Below are 24,540 nucleotides of genomic sequence, written 5' to 3' on the forward strand. Positions count from 1 at the left end.
CCAGAGCCAGTGTATGTAGAATTCAAAAACTTGTGAACTGCTTCGTCAGAAAAAGAAACAAGTCAATATGTTGCAAAGTATATACTTCAGTGTGATTAAACGTTGTCCCAGAACTCTAGTATTTCATCTTTATTTGCTAGTGACTGTAAGAAATTGCTTATATCAGTACGCTATTTACAAGAGTTATTATCATATTATCTCTGTAATTTTAGCGTTTAATGTGGATGTGGTTCAGTTGACAATTCTTGCAATTCGTTGGTCCGTATTCCTTGGAATGTTCACAAAGTCGAACAATCTTAGTCCTGAGAGTGAGCGTTCTTGTTTAAGCGTAACATCGAATATTACGGAACACATTTGTTTTAAATTGATAAAAAGTCCAAGAACATTTTCGAAACGCGGAAATGAATGGAAACGTGTAAATAACGGGATGTGAACCAGTTCCTTTAGAATTTGTAGCTTCAAGCTGTAAGTAGGCTGTTTAGGTTTTTATATTGGTAACGCCATGTAGCGCTCTGTATGAAAATCACTGGCTGTGCTGTGTGCAGTCTGTGGCTGGTTTGCATTGTTGTTTGCTATTGTAGTGTTGGGCAGATGGAAGTTAACAGCGCGTAGCGTTGCGCAGTTGGAGGTGAGCCGCCAGCAATGGTGGATGTCGGGAGTGAGATGGCGGAGTTTTGATAGTGGATGATCTGGACAGAGACAGTAAATTTGTAAGACTGGATGTCATGAACTGATATATATAATATGACCTTTGAACAACATTAAGGTAAATACATTGTTTGTTCTCCATTAAAACCTTTCATTTGCTAACTATGCCTATCAGTAGTTAGTGCCTTCAGTAGTTAGAATCTTTTATTTAGCTGGCAGTAGTGGCGCTCACTGTATTGCAGTAGCTTGAGTAACGAAGATTTTTGTGAGGTAAGTCATTTGTGAAAGGTATAGTTTAATGTTAGTCAGGGCCATTCTTTTGTACCGATTATTGAAAGTCAGATTCCGTTGCGCTAAAAATATTGTGTGTCAGTTTAAGCACAGTCTTGAACAGTTTTTCTAAGGGGACGTTTCAGTGCCTCTATTCGTCACATCAAGTGAATTTACGCAACTTGAGGCTATGTCTTTCATCTTACAGCTTCTGAACGTTTAACTACCACATATTAGCTGACATTGAAATATAATAATCTGTGCAAAAAAGGACCTGCTTTTGATAACTGCTTCATAACATAGATTTAATACGAAAAACAAGCAGATACGCCCTCTTTAACCACCAATACGGCATTGTTCATCATTTCATTTCTTCGAACTGTAGCAATACCGATACGATTCCGAGAGAGTCTCAGTGTGCTAGTGCTTTCAAACACCGTGTAGTCATGGGCATAAGTTATGGTACAAAATCTAGCAAATACCAGGTACACCTAAAAAAGACGGAATCCAATATGGTGTGTCCCTAGTTCTTCAGAACAACAGCTACATTGAACATAAATCTAGAACTGTCGAGAAGAATGCTCTCAGCTACGTTATTTTTTTCCATTTCCTTGGGCCGTTCAGGTGGAGACAAGGTCTCCCAAATGCAGACTTTGGTGTGAGCAAGCACCTTCCGAGTAACCACGGAACCGAGAGGGATCTACTAATGAAATGCGCTGCAAGCTGTGGTAACAAAATTTTCTCTATGCTCTTACATGTTTCGTTAAAGCCTTCAGAAAAATTCCATGATCTCTGTTAATACATGTGCGAAATAACATACATCATTGCTTTACACGTAATACAGATTTGAGTTCAGAAAGTCTTTTCTGAAAGTATTGCTATGGAGTGTAGCCACCTATGGAAGAGAAACATGGACGACAAACAGTTTAGACAAGGAAAGCATACAAGCGCTACAGAATAATGCTGAAGATGAGATGGGTACATCATGTAACCAACGAGAAGGTACTGAAAAGGACTCAGGAAAAAAGAGGTTTGTGGCACAACCTGACTAGAAGAAGATATTGGTTGGTAACAGACATTCTGACACACCAAGGAATCATCAGATTGGTACTGAAGGAACTGCGGAGTGTAAAAATCGTAGACGGGGACCAAGGGACGAATACAGGAAGCATATTCAGAATGGTGTAAGTTGTAGTAGTTTTTCAGAGATAAGAGCATTTCACAGGACTGAGTATCATGGAAAGCTGCATCAAACTAGTTTTCAGACTGAAGTGCATAACAACAGCGACAAGAGATGGTTGATACTTGTAGAGAGTGGTATTGCATATTGTAATAAGTCTAGTTCAGGAGGAGGTCGAGCAGACACTACAACACACACACAAATTAGGAATAATTTATAAAAACTTGAACATGGTAAATACTTTCAAAGGAAATAGTGTTCACACAGACAACATGAAATTGATGCTGTCTAACATTTAGCACGTCATTACAGAATGAGAGTTTCACATCACAGTCTAACTGTCTTTAACATGGCATAATGTTCAGTATAACTGTTCTAGTTGCACGGAGCCGAATGTATACTACGATGATACTGACGACGCAAGCGGTGATTTCAAGTGACCGCTTATTACACAGACAGTAGGCTGAGCAGCGCTTTGATTGGACAGAAAGAACTTTCCGACTGCGGCTGAGTAAGTAAACACCAAGGGGCTTTCCTAGGCCGATTTCTTCCATTCATTACTGCGCAAATGGCTCTGAGCACTATGGGACTTAACATCTTAGGTCATAAGTCCCCTAGAACGTAGAACTACTTAAACCTAACTAACCTAAGGACATCACACACATCCATGCCCGAGGCAGGATTCGAACCTGCGACCGTAGCAGTCGCGCGGTTCCGGACTGAGCGCCTAGAACCGCGAGACCATCGCGGCCGGCTTCGTTACTGCGTTTGGCAGCCGTCTTGAGGTACCACCTTCTGAATGATAGCTCGTTCTGCGGTCGACAACACGAATCGTATACACGTTCCCACCAGTACTGGTCCTTAATTTTAAATGTAAACTGCGTACCAACATTAAGTGATGAAATTCAACCCAAGTAAGAAAACATTAGTGTTTTAATATTTGGTCTATGGTTCTGAATAACTGTAACGTCATGTCTGATGTAATCAATGTTCAAGAACATTAATCTGATCTCATGACTGGTAGAGTTTCGGAAACTTGTAACATATAGTATACCATTACGTTGTATATGCAGTACCGTAATGTCTTTTTGGAAAAATTCTTCTAAGTGAACAGGAGCGTCTGACGATGAGACGCACTCCCGAAACTGTGTATCTCCCCTCACATCTGCTTCATCAAATGGTGAAAGGGTCCTGTAGTCCACTTTCATTACCATTTTATTTGCTTTCCAGTGATACAGAACTCTCTGGCATGCGAGAGTGAATGAATGTGGTTGTGTTTCATATAGCTGTACGGTGGTTTGGCCTGCTGGAGATAATCAGCGGTAGTCGTACATAATGGCCAACCCTTGTAGTTTTCAGGCAAAGTGGTTTGCTCCCCTTGTGTGAAAGTTACAGGTGTTAGGTTGGTGGCGGAAACCTCATCCCTGGGTTTTCCTGTTCACGGGGTCGCGTGGGAGACATTGCAGTGTGTGAGAGGGTCAGTCTGCTTCCAGCTCGCCGAGGGTTTGCAGTCGAAATCTCTTCGAAGAAGGGTGAGTTGACTTAGCCGCGTGGCGCGTTGTCTCATAGCCAGAGAGGAGTTTTTAGCTTTTGGTCTCGCGTTTCATCTTATAAAGATTGATTCACTGGGTCGCAGCAAGAAATGCAATACTTTTGCCGACTATCAGTTTGATTCCTAATGCAGACTTGACTTTGATCCGTAAGAAGAACGTAGCACAAAGGTGTTGTATATGTTGAAGCGCCCTCGGTTCAGCGTGAATGTTTGTGTGCCTGAAACTGCGTATGTGTGCATTCTAATCTTTTCCAAATCTTGGTAATTTTTGCTTCTTTGTGAATTTTCTTAGACTCATTACTTTATGGCCGGTGGAAACTATCCTAATGGGTTAATATTACTTTGTTAGCCTTCTACCATTATCCTTTTCTCTGTAAAATGTTAATTGTTCGCGACTGCGTGGTTTGATGTTACTAAAATTTCGCACGGCAGGTACATTCAAATGGTTCTGAGCACTATGAGACTTCACATCTGAGGTCATCAGTCCCCTAGACTTAGAAATACTTAAACCTGGCTAACCTACGGGCATCACACACATCCATGCCCGGGGCAGGATTCGAAGCTGCGACCGAAACAGCAGCACGGTTCCGGACTGAAGCCCCTAGAACCGCTAGGCCACAGCGAAACACGTGGGCACAGGAGTCTGTTGTGGAACGTATAGAGTTTCACAAGCAATTGTACTTAGTTACCAGGTAGCAGCAGTTCTATAGATGCATTACATCAATGTTTTAAGGAATAAATAATTTTGCCTACACTCTTATCCACTGTAACGATATTACATCTCCATTACCTACACCACTTACCTTGTAGTTTTCCTTGTTAGCCCATCCATAGCGTTTCCATGTGCACAGGTCCAATAATTAGTGTCCTTTTCTTATTTAAAACAAATGCTCTGGAGTAGATCTTGTTTTCAGGAATGTTGCTACAAGCTGCACTTATGCAGTGTTCGCGCACACTTTACTTAACTTGATTCAATATCTGATTCACAGGAACCATGCCTGGATCATATTAATATTTACATCTCATTCTTTATCGGTGACTTTACTATGTATGTTCTTTTGCGAGTTTTTATTATGGAGAAATTAAGTAATTTTCTGAGTCAGCGCAACCTCTTATTTGACGTGTGGCTAGAGTTGATGGCGACCCAATCTTTTACGTTGCTTTCAATGTCAAATAGCATTTTCTTATTCAAAGTGCGCGTGGCTCTTTTAGTCATCCGGATACAATCAAATTGCGCTTCACGCTTCTTACGCATAGGGACGTTTTATTCACGCTACTTACAATGGGATCGTGTCGAATGACAGCTCGACGCAAAACTTCCACTTCCTTATTACAGTCGCCAGCCAAAAAAGGTCGAGACAGCCTATTTCCAGTTTGTTTTGACACAGGCCCAGTGCGAACTTGCACAACGTCTCGTGCACGATTCAGCTGTCGCGTCAGACTGAATGTCAGTGCGGTATCGGCGAAGGAGCAAGCAGAGCATTAAGGCGGAGGAAGCAGAGGCCAACAGAGGCGGGACGAGACTGGAAGGGACGTGCGATAGACACCAGGCGCTCCCCTCGCAAGTGGAGCGCAAGCGCGCTGACGTCACGCAGATAGGAGCTGCGTCAACAAGTGGCGAGGCGGTGGCTGGGCGAAATCGCGGCTGGTGATCCGCGGAAGGGCGGGTGCCCGGCGACCTGCCAGCGCCACTCGCGGTCTGCAGCACACTGCTGTGCAGCAGATGTAGCAACCAACCGTCTTAGACAGGACAGGGGTATCGACTGCTGGGGTGACTTTGGCCGTTATTAATTAACCAGTAGACCCTTCTGTTCATCGTGCATAAAACAGCCTCAAACGTATTATTTATTTACAAATGACTTAATATCCATATACACAGAAAGAAGAGTGTATGTCTCTTTGTAAATCATCCAAATCTACAGTTTTATATCATCTTGATGAAATGTTGCACACTTTAGTTTCAAGACAAAATTGGCTCTAAGCACTACGGGACTTAACATCTGGGGTCATCAGTCCCCTAGACTTAGAACTACTTAAACCTAACTAACCCAAGGACATCACACACATCCATGCAAGAGGCAGGATTCGAACCAGCGACCATAGCAGCAGCGCGGTTCCGGAATAGTTTCAGGACATGCGAAAAATTTCTGTCTACGTAAGATTTCGTAATCTGACTTGACACATGTATCTATGTAATATATAAAGGGAAAAGGTTGTTGCCAAATGTCTGTAAAAGTTGTTCGCGGGTTTACTTCAAATTTCTACATTCAGATGAAACAATGAAGAAAATTAATGAAAAATTAAAGTCCTAACAAACGAGATATACTGTGGTAAACTGGATGCAATTCCTATCGCGAGAATAAATTACAAAAGGAGTAGCAGTCTTGGATTTATTACACTACCAGCAGATGTCAATAACTCGCGCGATGAGCGAAAGCTCGAGAGCCGTGCGGAGTGACAGCGCGGTTAGAGGCGCCGTGTCACGGATTGCGCGGCCCCTCCCGCCGGAGGTTCAAGTCCTCCCTCGGGCATGGTTGGGTGTGTGTGTCGTTCTTAGCATAAGTTAGTTTAAGTAGTGTTTAAGTCTAGGGACCGATGACCTCAGCAGTTTGTTCCCTTAGGAATTCACACACATTTGAACATAATTAAAGTTCGAGACTTTGGCAGAAACATGATTTTTAACTCTAATGCATTTATTACTTGCCGTTGTTACAAATGACATACAACGTAGAAAATATTTGAGTCGGTTTTCACTGTTATTTTTATTATTAAAACCTACAGTGTTACACAAACTCTAAGGCAGCTCGTGCATATAGAACCAACGAAAGTCAGTAGAGCCGAGCGGTTCTAGACGCTTCAGTCCGGAACCACTCGGTTGCTACGGTCGCAGGTTCGAATCCTGCCTAGGGCGTTGCTGTGTGGTGTCCTTAGGTTAGTTAGGTTTACGTAGTTCTAAGTCTAGGGGACTGATGACCTCAGATGTTAAGTCCCATAGTGCTTAGAGCCATTTGAACCAAAGTCACTAGATCGCTGGCCTATCAAAAGACCGAACGGAACACGAGGTTTCCCGAAATGTCATGTCAACTGTTCGAACAGTTAGAATGGCGCTCTGACGAAGACCTGCTTAAAACAGTGAAAACAATGTTGAAACAATTGAAGTCGAATTCTGCGGAAAAGGAATACTTATCTAAAAATGTAACAAGAGATGACGCAACTAACCATCTTTTCATACAGGTGAATACATAGTCATTCGTCTTATTCCGTTGACTCCCAATGATTCATATATGCCCTTCGATTTATAGCGACAGCAGTTTCCCATGCGGCTTGCATTTGCTATGCAAATCAACAAGACACAGGGCCAATCACTCTGTGTGGCAGATATTAAACATCCCGGGTAGGTTGGGCATTACAGCTAGCGATTAATACACTGAATTGCCAAAGAAACTGGTACACTTGCCTAATAACGTGTAGGGCCCCAGTGAGCGTGCAGAAGAACCTCAACACGACATGGCATGGACTTACCTAATGTCTGAAGTAATGCTCGAGGGAATTGACACCATGAATCCTGCAGGGCTGTTCATAAATCCTAAGAGTACGAGGGGGTGAAAATCCCTTTTGAACAACACGATGCAAGACATCCCAGATATGCTCAATAATGTTGGTGGCCAGGGGCGGCTTTTGAACTCAAAAGACTTTTCCTGGAGCCACTCTGTAACAATTCTGGACGTATGGGATGCAGCGATGTAGCGTTGTCCCGCTGGAATTGTCGGAATGCACAAAGGAATGAATGGGTGTAGGTGATGGACAGGATGCTTACGTGCGTGTCACCTGTCAGAATCGTATCTACACGTGTCAGGGGTCCCATATCACTACAGCTGCACGCATCCCACACCATTAACAGCCTCCACCAGCTTGAACAGTCCCCTGCTGATACGCAGGGTCCGTGGATTCATGAGGTTGTCTCCATACCCTTACACGACCATAAGCTCGATACAATTTGAAAGGAGACTCGTCCGACCGTGCAAAATGTGTCCACTCAGCAACAGTCCAATGTCGGTTTGACGGGTCCATGCGACGCGTAAAGCTTTGTATCATCCAGTCATCAAGGTTACACGAGCGGACCATCGGCTCTGAAAGCCCATACCGATGATGGCTCAAATGGCTCTGAGCACTATGGGACTTAACATCTATGGTCATCAGTCCCCTAGAACTTAGAACTACTTAAACCTAACTAACCTAAGGACAACACTCAATACCCAGCCATCACGAGTCAGAGAAAATCCCTGACCCCGCCGGTAATCGAACCCGGGAACCCGGGCGCGGGAAGCGAGGACGCTGCCGCACGACCACGAGATGCGGGCTAACAATGATGTTTCCTGTGTTGCCTATGCCAGTTTCTTTGGCGCCTAGGTGTATTTGACGTCAAGCACGTAAGCGTGAAAATGTTTAGACAAGGCTTGGAATTATGTTTAAATTTTAAGGGAAGTCTCTAAATGCTTGATTATTAAACACTGAATGAGTAATAGTTTGGTTAATGTGCATTGCGTTGTAAGTCAGTTTCCCACGCATTTCAATTGTTATGACGTATCTCCTGAACTGCACTGTTAGTAAGATTAATGTGACCATGACTGAATAACCACCTTTTGCAACGCGAGACGCGCAGGAAGACATTCTATGAGGTTCTGGAAGGTACCGAGAGGTATGTAGTTCCACGCCAACTCCAGCACCATGGTCAGCTGCGCTGGATTTCTCGGTTGAGAATGCATGGCGCGGACAGCCCGACCGACGTGGTCCCTCAGATTCTCGACTGGGCTTAAATCCCAGGAAGTTTGGTAGCCCAGGAAGTACGGGAATCTCTTGCTGGTGCTACTTCGGACCACGCTCGTGCACTGCGAGCTGTGTGCCATGGTGCAGAGTCCTTCTTGTAGGCGTCATCGTGTTGTTGTTTACTTCAGTTAAGGATTCCAGGTTGAAAAGCCATAGTGAGTGTATTAAACTGTTGACTGAAAATTCTGTCTTCCGCCGTGGGAGAATTTTCAGAGATTAAACGGCAACTCCAGTTAAAAAAGAAAGACCCCTCATTTATTGGGGTACTATGAGCTGTACAGTGTATAGATTGAGAGCAAATCGAAGAAAGACGAAGGTAATGAGAAATAGTAGCATGGGAACAGCGAGATACTAAACATCAGGACTGATGGTCACGAAGTACAGGAAGTTAAGTAATTTTGCTACCTAGGCAGTAAAATAATCAATGACAGACGGAGTAAGGAGGACATCAAAAGCAGATTAGCAATTCCAAAAAGGGCACTCCAGGCCAAGAGGAGTCTACTAGTACCAAACATAGGCCTTTATTTGAGAAAGAGAATTTCTGAGAACGTACGTCTGAAGGACAGCATTCTATGGTAGTGAAACATGGACTGTGGGAAAACCGGAACAGAAGAGAGTCGAAGCATTTGAGATGTGGTGTTACAGAGGAATGTTGAAAATTAGGTGGACGGTTAAGGAAAGGAATGAGGAGGTTCCGTGCAGAATCGGAGAGGAAAGGAATATGTGGAAAACACTGACAAGGAGAAGGGACAGGATGAAACGACATCTGTTAAGAGATGAGGGAATGACTTCTCTGGTACTAGGGCGAGCTGTAGAGGGCAAAAACTGTAGAAGAAGACAGAGATTGGAATACACCCAGCAAATAATCGAGGACGTAGGTTGCAAGTGTGAATAGGCTAACACAGGAGAGGAATTCGTGGCGGGCCGCTTCAAACCAGTCTTAAAAAATAAAATAAATAAAAATAAAATAAAAATAAATATAAATAAATAAATAAATGGAAATGAGCTGCACGGAGCATCCGTTTGGACTTTCGATGCGGGCTGCCAATTAATCTCTGAAGATGCCTCTCGTAGATAAGGACGAAACGTCAGTGAGTGTGGACACTTCCTGGCTGATTAAAACTGTGCACCGAACCAAGACTCGAACTTCGGACCAATACCATTTGCGGGCGGGTGCTCTATCGATTGAGTTATCCAAGTACAACTCACCGGGTTAGGGATTTTCTCTGCCTGGTGATGACTGGGTGTTGTGTGATGTCCTTAGGTTAGTTAGATTTAAGTAGTTCTAAGTTCTAGGGGACTGATGACCATAGCTGTTAAGTCCCATAGTGCTCAGAGCCATTTTGAAACAACTCACCCCCTCTCACAGCTCTAATTTCGCCAGTACTTCATCTCCTACCTTCCAAACTTAACAGAAGTTCTCTCGCATACCTTGCAGAACTGGCACTCGTGGAAGAAAGGATATTGCGCAGACTTGGCTTAGCCTCAGCCTGGCGAACTGTTTTCATAATGAATTTTCACTCTCTACCGAAGTGTGCGCTGATTTGAAACTTCCAGGCAGTTTAACACATACTGGAAACAATCTCCTACACTGTGGCTAAGCCATGCCTCCACAGTATCCTTTCTTCCATAATCCTGCAAGGTACGAGTATACTAGAGAACTTCTGTGACGTTTAGAAGGTAGGAGATGAAGTACTGGCGGAAGTGAAGTTATGCTTGGGTAACTCAATCGGTAGAGGACTTGTCGTTAAAGACAAAGATCGCAGCTTCGAAAACCCGTCAGGTCGATATCCCTAATCGACAAGGAAATTTAAAATCAGTTCACAGCGCTGGAGAATGAAAATTCTTTCCGCCAATGAATATCTTCCTGCGTCTACACGACCTGGGCCAGATTGTCTTGGCAGTAAGAAAGAAAGTACTTTTAGCCCATGTTTTTCATCTATATTTTCTTTGTCATCGTCACTTTCAGCTTCCTACGGTTGGTCAGTGACTTTCACCAGCCACCAAAATCACCATAATAACTGTCGTTGTCGTCGTCGTCGTCGTCGTCGTCATCTCCATCATCAACAGTATCATCATCGTCATCGTCATCATCATCATCATCATTCCGTCCTCCGTCCCTGTAGCTGAAATCACTAATGAAAACTATGGCGGTGCCTACTCGTAGGCAACCTGTTCGGTACGTGGTAGGCAATTTTTTTTTACCTGTATTAGACCAGCAAGGAGAGGATAGGTCACTAAGTGTAATTTATAACGAGACCCTCCCCCTGTGCCTTGGGTTAATTCCATAATTCTCTGCAGTGTCTCATGTAAGACTCTTAATGGTGACTCATCCATCGGGTGGGACGTTGAGCTCGGCAGACGCGTTATTGCTACTCAAAGTGGCCTCCCACACTTTATCTAGATTAAGCTTATTGCCTTTCCCTTTTCAGATTTTCTGGCTTCGCTACCATATTCATACGTCTGATATTCGATGCTTGTAGAATGTTACCCATTCGTTGGCTATTTAATCTTTTTCTGCTACCTCGCCATCTCCCCACTGGCAGTCCCAGTCAGAGATCCAAATTGGGGAATAATCTGAAATCGTGGGTCAATGGAAAGGTCATTTTGACACTATTTTTCTATAACAGGTCACATGTCCTGTGGATGTATAATGTGTGTCTTCAATGCAGTGATGGCCATTGCGTTCTGCATCCTCTTACCTTTGATCATTGCCCATTCTTCCGCCCTTATGGACAGTTTTCCATCCCAACGCAAGAGGGTGCGCAGAATCTCTGTCTATCCATCACATATCGACGGTATACTGACTTGTACATTGTTAGACTTGAGTGCCAGTGAGGGCATTCCAAAACAGAAAATCGAAGACACAATGCAGACAACAGGCAACGTATTAACGCTTAGGTTACCAGAGGTATTAGTAGCACTAGAGCCTTGCGAATTGCAGACATTCCAGGCGTCTGTTCCAGGGGAAGAGATTCACTTCAGAGAATTAAAAAGTAACGCCACGTAGACCCTCTTGTAAGGAGTCGCAGTAGAAGATGACCACAAATTAGCAAGTCTTAGCATAGGCAGGAAGCTTGCTACTTGCAGCAGAGAACCGCAGCTTCAGTCGGTCTACACACGTTTGAGTGCGACTGGAAATCGGTAAATTGCTGAAACAGCGTTCCCAACTCACGAGAGGCCTCAGGACGACGGCAAGTGACGTAAAACACCGTTCTTGTTAGCCATAGGAGAAAGGGCAGAAAATTTTATATTTTCAGCTGAACGCTGTTGCTACTGAACTCTGTTAATGTAAAGTCCAGAAACGTGCACACTATAGCATAGGAGGTGCAGAGCACCATACCAGAATAGCAAAAGTGTCGGTGGATGGTAGGCTCACAATAGAAAAAGAGAAATAGTGTGCCACCACAATCGTTTAAAAACCTATGTTTTTGGTATCCATTGGAGTTCTCAGTCAGATCGTTGGGGCGCAACCTCCGCGTCGCTCGTCACCAGCTTCGGGTACGAAAATGGTTCAAATGGCTCTGAGCACTATGGGACTCAACTGCTGTGGTTATTAGTACCCTAGAACTTAGAACTACTTAAACCTAACTAACCTAAGGACATCACACACATTCATGCCCGAGGCAGGATTCGAAACTGCGACCATAGCAGTCGCACGGTTCCGGACTGCGCGCCTAGAACCGCGAGACCACCGCGGCCGGCCTCAGGTACGCTCCAATGTTTTTTTCACTTGGAGTGCTGCTCTCAAGGTGTGTAATTTAGAGTGCTGCCATTAATTGCTATTTGTGTTAGTTCTCATCCCCAAACTTAGACACTGACTTCTGTTGTGCACCAGTTGCATCCTTTGCTTTTTCTAATGTTTACTTAGCTCTCAGCGTCATCGCCTGAACGCAAATAAATATTTTTATTCGGATAACTGAGTTCCTTGAGTGTCCTGCTGTGAGCATCCTACCAAGTCCCAAAACCATGCCTCTCGTAGGTGCTCTGTGACAGTGTTTGACGCTGATCCAAGCAATCAACCTGTCTTCACTGGAAATTTGTCTTTCTGCATTTGCTCCTAACCTCTCGGAAATTGCAGAATGACCTGTAATCCCCTGCCCTCCCTGTATTCGGTGTTAACACACAATCCCTCCGCCATCTTAGACAAAGCCGTTGGCAGAACAAGGGTGATTTCTTGCACTTGAAATCTTCAGCTGCCATTGTTCATTGTTTCATTCTCAGAATTTAAGTAGGGATAGGATTGAACCCACGACCCAGTTTACTTCGATCACTAGTCAACGACGTTATCCCCAGGTCAGGGTGAGTACCATTAATATCAGTTGTTTGTCTGGAACTAAAAGAACCATGGATACTAGAATGAAATTTTCACTCTACAGCGGAGTGTGCGCTGATATGAATAATCTGCCAGGATGTTTCCATGTGTACTGTTTGATAAAAAAAGAGAAGCATCCAGAAAAGGGATCGCGGTTATTGCTGAAACTACCGGCTTTCGGTTTTAACCAGATTATTAACACCGCTCAAAAGAACAGATCTTGCCGAAGAAGATATAAATACGAAAATATGTGGAGAGGTACCAAAACAATAGCACACTATTCAGAGCAAAAATTGTTATGGATAACAAAATACAGATATTTCTGGTTTGTCATAAATCACAAGATGCTGTAGCGCGGAGCAAGGTGGCAGAACAGGAAGTTTCGATGGGGAAACTCCTAACCAGAAAAACAAGAATTGGGCGTCGCGAGATGTCAGGCCTGTTAAGTGACGTCAAAGACCAGTGGATGGCAAACACGTGGATATTATGAGGATTATGAATGTGTGGGGAATCATGCGCAAATAGTTGTTAAATCTAGGTAATCGATAGAAACCGAATATCACAGACGTAAAGAAAAATTCGAAAGACTGGTTTGCAATTTCTGTTATAAATGCTCTTTGTTTATTCTACACACAGAGAGAAAGAGAAACAGAGTAAGATTTCCCTAGAAAGTGATGGGTGTGTCCAGAAGACGCTGCATTCTTGTGGCGAGTTCTCTTTCTCAGCGCTGGCCGTGAGGCCTACGTGAAAATTCTTTGGCAGCGCTCTCAGCTCAAAGACACAGCGTCTCGCTGTACTCCCCTTTAGGCTTCAAAACAACCGTCTCGGCGCGGCGGTATTCTTTAGAACAGAGCGCAAGAAAGGGAGACTCCGAAAGAAACAAAATGTTCTCCTCGTGCACCACAATAGCACCGGGGGTTGACGGAGACGCAGCCTGTGTCCCCTTATCTCTATGAGAACGATTGGTGTGTGATACTGCACATTCAAGTAGACCTTAAACGTATATGAGCGAAAGTCAAAATGAAAAAGAGAGATCAGTATTGTGTATTCGAGGTTTACTCAACCGATAGCCTTCGATCTTTTTGATGCAATTTAGTGTGGAGACTCTAACAAAACCACCACTTTCACAGTAGCTTAGAAATCAGATTAATAATGTTGCTCATGCAGCATATGTTGCCTTCATCAGGCAACAACAAAGTTATTGACTGTGAATGGTATCGTCAGAACGGAAATAATGAAGTTACTGTAAAAAAGTCATTAATTTTGGCACTTATCTTGAATGGATTCCTACGTAGATTTCGTCGAAGTTGTTATGGCTCATCTTGTTGATTCTAGGGTGATTCCACTTTGCCTGCTAGAAGGTCCAGATCTGTATTTTAGCTCTATTTGAAAACCTAACAAATGCGTTTTTCAGGAAATTCTTAATGATCAAACAATTCCAGATCGGAACAATGGCATGGTAGAAATAATTTTTGATTTGTTGTTCACGATCCAAATTTTTGTTAAACTTCTTGTAAATTCACATATACTTCTTTTTAATTGAAACATCATCAAGAAAACAGTTTTGTATCAATCTTCATATATTTAATTTCCACTTTAATCAAACACAAGACTTGACTATTCTTTTACAAAGCGAAATAACAACTTAACTTCTGCAAAGTGAAACAAAGACTGCCAAAACGGTTACAATTAAGTCAAAGGTTATGACAGTCTCACAGAAATGAATACATACATGAACCATATCACTGTAATATATCGATACATCGGAGTACCTATACATTAATAAAACCAAATGAGAATATTGTCACAAAAATATCTGTTACTTCGCAGAAAAGTAGTACGATATTACTGGTATCGAGAACTGGGGTTGGAGTGCCGTAATGGTCACGTAAATAAAGAACCATTACAAGACTCAACCCCCAATATTTCCGTTGTCTCTGAGAATATCTCCCGCATTAGGAGACGAAACGCCAAGAATCCAAATACATCTTAGATCGCTATTTATTTATCAAAGACCCAAGCGCACGATACACGACGGTGAGAGATTCACAACGTGTTTGACTATAATAGGCGCAAACGATAGGGACGACTAGAGGACAATGAAACAAGCAAACAGTCCCAGTAAACACAGGTCCGGAAACAAAGTGGCGTCATATAAAAGTCAGCGTCTAAAGCTAAGTTACATGCGTGACACGTTTTTAACTCTCGAGAGCTCTTGCGAGTAATAGCGTATCGTGTAAACAACGCCGAGAGTCAGCACACCGGCAGTGTTCCAGTGTGGGGCAAGATCTCAAATAGTCGCGTCTGAGAGTTTACTCCTCCCGTGCAGACGGCAACCTCCATCTCTCGAGAGCTGCTCGCCGTAGCTCTCAGGAGGAAAAAACTATACCGGCATTGTCAAGAGAGCTGAGAGTGCTTAGCGTTCACAACGCGCCCCAGATTTGTTCCGTATTTCACAATTTGTGCACTGTCTCATTTTGGTGATAATTTTGCCGTAATCATGTAGACACTAAGTAAAAGTACCCATAAAACTGCGAATTTTGAGCCGTAATATGTGACCGTCACGTTTCTGAGCTAAGAAAAACACCCTTCATACCTCCCAAACGAACAGCAAGAGCAGTTAGCCTATTTCGAATGTTATACACTTAAAATGTGCTACACAGCAAATAACATATAAAAAACCATACAGATATTAAATATAACTAACAAACTAAAATAAAACAGTCACCGAAGAGACTCTTTGGCACGTTAATATGAGTGAAGACTACCCACTGCGCCACATTGTAACGAGCTGCTCTGTGCATGTGTACCGGCGCTGTCAGGACGTTTGAGACTACTGTTGCTATGGATACACAATGTTTCCGCAAAAATGTTTCGAAGAAAGGCTTCCAGGAACTGGACTCAGGAAGAAGCTGTCCGTTTAATTAGTTTGCACGAGGAAAGGCCATATTGCTGGCTGAAATGACTAGAATTTTTAACATCTCCACGGAAGAATTTTTACCAGAATACCCACAATCAAAGGAACCAGGTTAAGTAGCTTGACAACGTAGATTATTACTTAATACAGAGAAACATGTGAAGTTGTGTTTAAGAGCAGCCGTTTTGGAACTCGGAGAACTGTCATTTCACTTCAAGTAATACAGCCGTATCTATAATTTCACATGACGTGTAAATGCTTCATTTATCATATATCCGACATATTTGCTTTTGAGCATATATGGGTATCAAAATGAAATTGTTGGAATGTTATATCATCGTAATTGTTACTTTACCGAGTGTTAAAGAGAATAAACTTACCCAGTGCTAGAAATATTAGTGTCACAAGCGGTCTTTAACATTAACGAATTTACTCATCTTAGTATATAGACTGGCACTTTAGGTCCAATTATAAAGAGTATTTCTTCCATCTCCATCGCTGTCATTCTCGTAAAATTTCTATATTGTTGTGAATTTTCCATCGCAAGCTCTGCAATGAGATTCTTACATGCACCCAACATGAAAACGGTCGTTTAAGATTTTTCTTTGCAACTAAAAGTGTTAACAGAACAGCAGCCACTGACGCTCTTCCATCGCAACCTCTTCCTTCACGCACAGAACTACGACAGAAAAATTTGGTGGAGAGTGATCTCTCAGCTCTTTCAGACACTCTCACTCTGATGTGGTAAATGCTTTCGACATCTGCCCTCACAAGACTCTCAGACAACTGCTTTCAAGGATCTGTCAGTTACTTTCAGCGACAATTAGCTCCTAGTGTTGTAAGTAGGCTGTTTATTTTTATGGTGGTAACGGCACGTAGCGCTATGTATGACAATCACTGACTGTGCTGTGTGCAGTCTGTGGCTGGTTTGCATTATTGGAATATTTGCTATTGTAGTGTTGGGCAGTTGGACGTGAACAGCGCGTAGCGTTGCACAGTTGGAGGTGAGCCGCCAGCAGTGGTGGATGTGGGGAGAGAGGCGGCAGAATTTTGATTTTGAGAGCTGACGATCTAGACCTGTGTCCATCAGAAAGAGTAAATATGTAATACTTTTGTGAGGTAAGTGATTCATGTAAGGTATAGGTTATTGTTAGTCAGGGCGATTCTTTTGTAGGTATTATTGAAAGTCAGATTGCGTTGCGCTAAAAATATTGTGTGTGTGATGATCACAATAAGTAAAGAGAGAAATGTCTGAGTACGTTCAGTTCTGCTCAGCTGTTTGAAAATCAAATAACGTAAGAGGTTTACCAGCACTGTCACTCATGAATGTTTCAGTGTAACTGATTCTGCGAGTACTGTGTGAGAGCAACAAAATGTCTGAGAGAAAAAGACACTCACGAATGCTACAGCCCTAACGCTACGAGTATGCTGCAGTTTTCTTATGGTTAAAGGATGCGTATGCGTTACATTCATGATTGTGCACCGACACACATTCATGTGGCGTTTCGGAAGTACATAACACGAACCCTCGAAAAGTGAAGATCGGTCGTGACTCTCCATGGCTGCACGTGTTGGATTCTTTTAATTTGCGTGTGTGTGAGTGAGTGTGTGTGTGTGTGTGTGTGTGTGTGTGTGTGTTTTTCTGCTTGTGTTTAAAATCTTTGCTGTATTCCAGTCCTGTTGATAGTGTCGATCAACTCTGGGAATGGATTGTGGACGGTTGTCTGTGTATTCGGAATACACATGGAGGTTTGAACGTGTATGGGCATCAATAAGGATATATGTGGTATGACTGCCAGTGGGCTGCTGGCGGTGAAGTCACTGGTGCTCGCAGCATCCCCATATATGGGCAGACATTGACTTGGCATTAGACATGCTCGCTTCAACCATGCGATCACTAGGTGGCTCGATACCATGCCGTGTTGAGTTGCAGACCACCTGCTGCATCCCATGCTGTGTTGAGTTGCACACCACACGCTGCATTCCATGCCATGTGTGTTGCAGACCACATGCTGGATGCCATGCCGTGTTGAGTTGCAGACCATACACTAGATACCATGCCGTGTTGAGTTGCAGACCACATGCTGGAACCCATGCTGTGTTGAGTTGCACACCACATGCTGCACCCCATGCCGTGTGTGTTGCAGACCACAAGCTGGATGACATGCTGTGTTGAATTGCAGATTACTCACTTAATCCCATGATGTGTTGAGTTGCAGACCACATGCTGGATTCCATACCGTGTTGGGTTCCAAACCACATGCTGGGTCCCATGCCGTGTTGAGTTGCAGACCACAGTCTCTATTTAGGGTGTTGTCGGTGAGTTTGTTTAGTTAAAGAATCGATTGAAATAAAAACCGCCAGTAACAACCTTATCCAGCGATCGCTCGGTTGAAGAGGGCACATATAACGCAGAGTTAAGGTACACCCTTATATGGCAATGCCGCAAGCACCGGTGACGACGGAGCTGACAGCCACTTTATGTAAGGACGTACCAGCAGCATACTGACAGTCATGCTATTTGACAATCGCCAAGGAGTGCTTGCCCGAAAGCTCTTTAAGTTAAATCACCTGGCGTGGCTGGAAAAACGACAACTTTTTATTCAACATTGCTGCTGCGAGACACTGCGTTCTTACGACACACAGGAAGTCAATCGCAATGTTACTTACTTTCAGACAGGGAGAAAAGATGAACATCTGTGGAAATGGGTTCCCCTTACTTCCGTCTTCGGCGAATTCGCCGAACATACAACATAGCTCTTAGAAGAGTGGAACTGTAAAGACAGTGGCCCCTCTACTGGAATGATTAATTATGGAGCCGTTTTATTGGCGGTGTAAGGGGGGGGGCGTTTAATATTGTTATTCATCTGGTGAAAGCTGGTCCAAGCTGCACAGTAACGTCACACCGGAATACGTTCTGTGGGCGCCTGCCTGCTGCTCACACGGTCACTGTCTCCCGTCATTAGTCGGCTCGGCCTCCAGCTGTGTGTCCTCCTCTTCAGGCGACTGTGTGCCGGGGATCTACCGGTGGCCTACCCACGCTCCAATGTCACAGCTCCGCCAAAAACTGCGTTTCACGAGCAAAATACAACACTTACGGACGCCCATATTATTAACTGGCTTAGAGGCCACTGCTTCTGTCACACAGACTGTATAGCCTGCAGAATTTATTTCGTTTTTATTTAATGGAATTTTTATGTTGGTACCAAACTGCAACACCTTCTAAGCTTTTCACGCTAATTAAGACCATATAAACATGGTCTTTTCCGATTGTACTTCTGACCAAAAAGCGATTCTGGTAGCTGGAATGTTCAAATGTGTGTGAAATCTTATGGGACTCAACTGGTAAGGTCATCAGTCCCTAAGCTTACACACTACTTAACCTAAATTATCCTAAGGACAAACACACACATCCATTCCCGAGGGTGGACTCGAACCTCCGCCGGGACCAGCCGCACAGTCCATGACTGCAGCGTCCGAGACCGCTCGGCTAATCCCGCGCGGCCGGTAGCTGGAATCCTAAGTTTTTCTTAATCATGCCTTTTGCGACATTGTGGAGATATTTCAATAGCACCTTTCCTCCTCCAACAAATATTCCGTTACATATAACCGAGGAATGAAATACCAGTTTTCATAAATTTTCCTTTAAAATTTTTTTCATATAGCGAAATATTTTCTTAAAAATTTTCATTTACTTTTGAACTCCATCAGGGGTTGAATTTCCAGAAACACTGTTTTTATTGTCTGACTGCGAAACCAAATATTCGTTTTCGTAGTTCTAGCCGTGGTCTAGGGGTAGCGTCTTTGATTCATAATCAAAACGTCTTAGGCCACTGCCTAAATTTTGATAAATAATCAGCATTGGCGGCCGAAGACTTCCGGCATAAAGAAGTCAGCCTCATTCTGCCAACGACCTTGTCAAGGAGGGCGGAGGAGCGGATAGAGGTTCAGGGCACTCTCTTGTCCTAGGGGTGGGAAATTGCCCTAAAGGCTGAAGAATCAGCAATGATTAACGACATGAGGATGCAGAAGGCAATGGAAACCAGTGCATTAAAGACACGTAACGTGTATCGACAGGAGATGTGGCCTGTAGTTGAAGAAGTGTCATGATGATCTCTCCATTGGCAAAACATTCCGGAATAGTCCCCCATTCGGATCTCCGGAAGGGGACTGCCAAGTGGGAGGTTACCATGAGAAAAAGATTGAATAATCAACGAAAGGATAATGTTCCCCGAGTCGGGGCGTGGAATAACAAAAGCTTGAACGTGGTAGGGAAACTAGAAAATCTGAAAAGGGAAATGCAAAAACTCAATCTAGATATAGTAGGGGTCAGTGAAGTGGAAGGAAGACAAGGATTTCTGGTCAGATGAGTATCGGGTAATATCAACAGCAGCAGAAAATGGTATACCAGGTGTAGGATTCGTTATGAGTAGGAAGGTAGGGCAAAGGATCTGTTACTGTGAACAGTTCAGTGACCGGGTTGTTCTAATCAGAATCGACAGCAGACCATCACCGACAACGATAGTTCAGGTATACATGCCGACGTCGCAAGGTATGAGGATATTGAAAGGGTAATGCAGTATGTAAAGGGGGACGAAAATCTAATAGTCATGGGCGACTGGAATGCAGTTGTAGGGGAAGGAGTAGAAGAAAAGGTTACAGGAGAATATGGGCATGGGACAAGGAATGAAAGAGGAGAAAGACTAATTGAGTTCTGTAACAAGTTTCAGCTAGTAATAGCGAATACCCTGTTCAAGAATCACAAGAGGAGGAGGTATACTTGGAAAAGGCCGGGAGATCGGGAAGATTTCAATTAGATTACATCATGGTCAGACAGAGATTCCGAAATCAGATACTGGATTGTAAGGCGTACCCAGGAGCAGATATAGACTCAGATCACAATATAGTAGTGATGAAGAGTAGGCTGAAGTTCAAGACATTAGTCAGGAAGAATCAATACGCAAAGAAGTGGGATACGGAAGTTCTAAGGAATGACGAGATACGTTTGAAGTTCTCTAACGCTACAGATACAGCAATAAGGAATAGCGCAGAAGGCAGCACAGTTGAAGAGGAATGGACATCTCTAAAAAGGGCCATCACAGAAGTTGGGAAGGAAAACATAGGTACAAAGAAGGTAGCTGTGAAGAAACCATGGATAACAGAAGAAATACTTCAGTTGTGATTCTTGAAGTTTTCCCGGCGTACTGAGTATTCGATGAGATTTCGGGATTGCAGCCGGATCACGTTGACTTCTTGCCACGATATTTCGGCTGGCAATCGTCCAGCCATCTTCAGGTGAGTGTGCGTCACTGGAGACTGCAAGTTCCGGGAGTCAGCTTTATAGCAAAAAATTGGCGCGAAAACGCATGCGCATTGGCCACCGTCACAGGAGCGTCCTCTGTCGAAGTCCGCGCCCTCTGGAGCTACTGTTCTATCTTTGGAGCGCAGGCACATGCGTAAAGGTGAAAACTACATGTCCGCCCTCTGTCGGAATGCGCGCCCGCGTCGCTAAAAACAGACGTCAGATGTCGCTAGACGTGTCATTTAGAATAAACCGTCTTCTCTCAGAGGAAATTAGAGAGATCACCGGGTCCCAAGCCTTGTCCAGTTGAAAACCGCCGTCACGATTTATAAGATTTTGCGCTAGGCGTATCTCCACAGATTCTTTAATAACGGAATCCCAAAAAGTTTTCGCTGGGGCCAAGATTTTCGTGGCCGAAAATTCCATAGCGTGTCCTGTGGTAATACAATGCTCAGCTACGGCCGACTTACTGGGCTGCAAAAGGCGAGTGTGGCGTTCGTGTTCAACGCACCTTTCATGTACTGTGCGCGTCGTCTGACCGATGTAAGCTTTGCCACTCACATCAAGAAGATAAGGAGCTTTTCAGGTCCAGGGCGTTCCTTCCATACGCCGGCAACCTTTCATCTAAAATAGGCAGGATCCTAAGGAAACATCAAGTAAAAGTAATCTTCCGGCCACCGGCGAAGATTAGTGCCCTTCTCGGTTCGGTAAAGGACGATCTGGGTCTGCGGAAGGCCGGAATCTATAAAATTCCTTGCCAGTGTGGCAAAGCTTACATCGGTCAGACGACGCGCACAGTACATGAAAGGTGCGTTGAACACGAACGCCACACTCGCCTTTTGCAGCCCAGTAAGTCGGCCGTAGCTGAGCATTGTATTACCACAGGACACGCTATGGAATTTTCGGCCACGAAAATCTTGGCCCCAGCGAAAACTTTTTGGGATTCCGTTATTAAAGAATCTGTGGAGATACGCCTAGCGCAAAATCTTATAAATCGTGACGGCGGTTTTCAACTGGACAAGGCTTGGGACCCGGTGATCTCTCTAATTTCCTCTGAGAGAAGACGGTTTATTCTAAATGACACGTCTAGCGACATCTGACGTCTGTTTTTAGCGACGCGGGCGCGCATTCCGACAGAGGGCGGACATGTAGTTTTCACCTTTACGCATGTGCCTGCGCTCCAAAGATAGAACAGTAGCTCCAGAGGGCGCGGACTTCGACAGAGGACGCTCCTGTGACGGTGGCCAATGCGCATGCGTTTTCGCGCCAATTTTTTGCTATAAAGCTGACTCCCGGAACTTGCAGTCTCCAGTGACGCACACTCACCTGAAGATGGCTGGACGATTGCCAGCCGAAATATCGTGGCAAGAAGTCAACGTGATCCGGCTGCAATCCCGAAATCTCATCGAATACTTCAGTTGATTGATAAAAGGAGGAAGTACAAACATGTTCCGGGAAAATCAGGAATACAGAAATACAAGTCGTTGAGGAATGAAATAAATAGGAAGAGCAGGGAAGCTAAGACGAAATGGCTGCAGGAAAAATGTGAAAACATCGAAAAAGATATGATTGTCGGAAGGACAGACTCAGCATACAGGAAAGTCAAAAAACCTTTAGTGACATTAAAAGCAACGGTGGAAACATTAAGAGTGCAACGGGAATTCCACTGTTAAATGCAGAGGAGAGAGCAGATAGGTGAAAAGAATACATTGAAAGCCTCTATGAGGGTGAAGATTTGTCTGATGTGATAAAAGAGGAAACAGGAGTCGATTTAGAAGAGATAGGGGATCCAGTATTAGAATCGGAATTTAAAAGAGCTTTGGAGGACTTACGGTTAAATAAGGCAGAAGGGATAGATAACATTCCATCAGAATTTCTAAAATCATTAGGGGAAGTGCCAACAAAACGACTATTCACGTTGGTGTGTAGAATATATGAGTCTGGCGACATACTATCTGACTTTCGGAAAAGCATCATCCACACAATTCCGAAGACGGCAAGAGCTGACAAGTGCGAGAATTATCGCACAATCAGCTTAACAGCTCGTGCATCGAAGCTGCTTACAAGAACAATATACAGAAGAATGGAAAAGAAGATTGAGAATGCGCTAGGTGACGATCAGTTTGGCTTTAGGAAAAGTAAAGGCACGAGAGAGGCAATTCTGACGTTACGGCTGATAATGGAAGCAAGGCTAAAGAAAAATCAAGACACGTTCATAGTATTTGTCAACCTGGAAAAAGCGTTCGACAATATAAAATGGTGCAAGCTGTTCGAGATTCTGAAAAAGTAGGGGTAAGCTATAGGGAGAGACGGCTCATATACAATATCTACAACAACCAAGAGGGAATAATAAGAGTGGGCGATCAAGAACGAAGTGCTAGTATTAAGAAGGGAGTAAGACAAGGCTGTAGCCTTTCGCCCCTACTCTTCAATCTGTACATCGAGGAAGCAATGATGGAAATAAAAGAAAGGTTCAGGAGTGGAATTAAAATACAAGGTGAAAGGATATCAATGATACGATTCGCTGATGACATTGCTATCCTGAGTGAAAGTGAAGAAGAATTAAATGATCTGCTGAACGGAATGAAGTCTAATGAGTACACAGTATGGTTTGAGAGTAAATCGGAGAAAGACGAAGGTAATGAGAAGTAGTAGAAATGAGAACAGCGAGAAACTTAACATCAGGATTGATGGTCACGAAGTCAATGAAGTTAAGGAATTCTGCTACCTAGGCAGTAAAATAACCAATGACGGACGGAGCAAGGAGGACATCCAAAGCAAACTCGCTATGGCAAAAAAGGCATTTCTGGCCAAGAGAAGTCTACTAATATCAAATACCGGCCTTAATTTGAGGAAGACATTTCTGAGGATGTACGTCTGGAGTACAGCATTGTATGGTAGTGAAACATGGACTGTGGGAAAACCGGAACAGAAGAGAATCGAAGCATTTGAGATGTGGTGGTATAGACGAATGTTGAAAATTAGGTGGACTGGTAAGGTAAGGAATGAGGAGATTCTACGCAGAATCGGAGAGGAAAGGAATATGTGGAAAACACTGATAAGGAGAAGGGACAGGATGATAGGACATCTGCTAAGACATGAGGGAATGACTTCCATAGTACTAGAGGGAGCTGTAGAGGACAAAAACTGTAGAGGAAGACAGCGATTGGAATACATCCAGCAAACAATTGAGGACGTAGGTTGCAAGTGCTACTCTGAGATGAAGAGGTTAGCACAGGAAAGCAATTCGTGGCGGGCCGCATCAAACCAGTCAATAGACAAAAAAAAAAAAAAAAAAAAAGCTTGAAAATTCCCATAACAGTGACATGCTTTCAAAATGACTTCAATCTCCTATTCTACCCCTTTTAGGAGTGGAATTTCGGACGATTCCTTCTTAAACGATGCCTGCAGTATAAGATCCTCACTCTCTAAACTTCTCTCCTTAGCCGTTTGGCCTGGTCGATGATAAGTCAGAGGATGTCTGATCCTATTTCACCCAATTAGGCGTTGAATTTCCAAAAACAGTAAG

The sequence above is a fragment of the Schistocerca gregaria genome, chromosome 5, assembly GCF_023897955.1.
Source record: "Schistocerca gregaria isolate iqSchGreg1 chromosome 5, iqSchGreg1.2, whole genome shotgun sequence".
NCBI classification, from domain to species: Eukaryota; Metazoa; Arthropoda; class Insecta; order Orthoptera; family Acrididae; genus Schistocerca; species Schistocerca gregaria.